Below are 2131 nucleotides of genomic sequence, written 5' to 3' on the forward strand. Positions count from 1 at the left end.
CGATGCCGAAGCATGCCCTGGGTGAGGGGGGTGGTCGAGGGATCCTTCCCACGGTTTATGGTGGATAGTAGCAGGTCGCCCCCACAAGCCCTTGCGAGTCCCGCAGACGGTCCCAGAGGCTGACCCGTTTGGTATCTCCTCACTGTAAGATTTTAAAGCCAGATACACGCACCTACGGAGCTAAAACATTGTATAATAGGTTTTTAGGACACGTTATGTCTCTTGGGACCCCTCCCTCCCCTCCCTAGGGAATAGTGCTTCAAATCGATGCTCCTCAATGTGTTAACTGGGTTGAGGAAAATACATTAGGGTTAGGTACCGACTTCGGGGTTAGGGTAACCATTTCTTAGGGTTAGGGTAACAATTTCTTAGGGTTAGAGTATCGATTTCTTAGGGTTAGAGTAACGAAAACTAGGGCTTTAGAATTTCAAATTCGCCTACACTCAGGGATGTGGCCGCTTTACAGCCTGAACCTGGCAGATAACACGCAGACTTTCGACCCCACTTCCTCGTCTACGACCATACCACAGTGAAATCACCGGTTCTAGTCCGATCACCGAAGTTAAGCCCTGTCGGGCTTTGTTAGTGCTTGGATGGTTGACCGCCTTGGAATACCCCATGATGTAGTCTTCAATTTTTTTTCTTGCGAACATCTCTAAACGTTTTATCCCAATAAATAGCTCTCCATACACCACAATTTCACATAGAGAGCCGTAGGTGAGTGAGGAACAAAATCAAAGCAAAAAACGAGGGGGGGAAAACACCTTTTTGTCAAAAATCGGCCAGCTAATGGCGAAAAACTCTAGTGCGATCGACTTTTCTTACAGAGCGCGCGCGAGCGAGTGAGCACGCGCGAGATGAACAGTTTATGATGTCAAATTCTACTTCTGTGATATCAAATCATTCCAAATAACGAACGAAAAAATGAATAGAAAAAACGCACACTTCTGAGACGCAGGTTTAAGCCATCGTTACGTGGCAAAACACCCGCACACTCTCAAGAGGCGGCGCGCGAACAACGGCCCTCAGAGTCGACAAGGGTGGCATTCAGAGTGCAAACGAATCGGGGAAAGGTTCGATACTTTTACTACTCTGCTAGTTTGTTTCCTTCCCTCGTTCATTCGTTCACTCGCTTGCTCGCACAAAGGATACACTAACGATAGCAATAGCATTTCTAAAAGCGGCTCCAGTGACAATAAAACCGCTCAAAAGGTTCAAAGTGTACTCACGGTCCAAGTCGAATGCCCTTCTATGCTCGCTCGCTCGGTCGATCGGCCGTTTGGTTTCCTTTCATTTCCTTTCCCTTCGCGCGCATAGCACCGCACGGCACGGCACTCACAACATGCACATACATACGAACTGGACTTTACACACAATAGAGCAGACAGGCCTTGAACAAACAACAGCCAGCAAAGTTACGCACCGCCCCGAAACTCACCTTGTTTCCTTCCTCCAGTCTCTCCAATGCACTTCTACCCCTCCAAACGTGCCAACACCTTGGCCAGTTGTGCGTCCTTTGCTTTCTTTGCAAGTCTACCGGTCCACTGCAAAAGCAAAAATACCCTCGATAGTCAGTAAGAGGGCCATATAGACATAGTTTGGATGACTTTTGCGGGACGAGCGCGAACGCAGGTCCCCACTACCAGAATTATACGCTCGAGTTACCCACATTTGGGGTAATCGCAAGGGTCAACCCAGTCGAAGTGCAATGAAAGGGCCTCGCCTTGAGAGGACTGCCTCCTTGATCACAGTACCTCCCGCGTCAGGTAAGTATGCTTTTTCAGCGTCTGCCCTCGGTGAAAAAATCCACTTACCCCTAGGTCCTTGTGGTAGTGCTTTGCGCACTTCAGAAAACGTAGGCCAGCGGCCGTTCCTGCCATTGTCTGTTGTCTGAATTATCATCCCTCTTTCACCTCTTCCCCCTCTAAGGGCGGGCGGGGCTCCTGTAAACATAAAAGAATGCTATACCGTTGACTTTGTTTTGGATTGAATGTGTCTTCCCCAGAGGGAAGTGGGCCGCACTCGGAGGTAGTGCTATACCGAGGCAACCCGTGGCTGGGACGAGGCAAGCCTCTTTTCCACAGCCCAGTTCCAAAAATCAGTTTAATATATGAGCTGCTCAATGAGCAGC

General features: G+C 49.1%; 1 non-coding gene and 2 pseudogenes across 1 annotated transcript; 1 reads left to right on the plus strand and 2 right to left on the minus strand.

Annotated features, from left to right (window-relative positions):
• The first annotated feature begins 511 nt into the window (after positions 1-511).
• On the plus strand, positions 512-630 carry LOC136278581 (5S ribosomal RNA; annotated as a pseudogene).
• Positions 631-1611: 981 nt separating this feature from the next.
• LOC136278594 (U1 spliceosomal RNA) lies at positions 1612-1774 on the minus strand. Its single transcript, XR_010716429.1, has one exon. It is a non-coding gene; the product is annotated as a U1 spliceosomal RNA (small nuclear RNA).
• A 232-nt stretch (positions 1775-2006) lies between these two features.
• LOC136278596 (U2 spliceosomal RNA) lies at positions 2007-2131 on the minus strand (annotated as a pseudogene).

Source organism: Pocillopora verrucosa, unplaced genomic scaffold (assembly GCF_036669915.1).
Source record: "Pocillopora verrucosa isolate sample1 unplaced genomic scaffold, ASM3666991v2 scaffold_27, whole genome shotgun sequence".
NCBI lineage: Eukaryota > Metazoa > Cnidaria > Anthozoa > Scleractinia > Pocilloporidae > Pocillopora > Pocillopora verrucosa.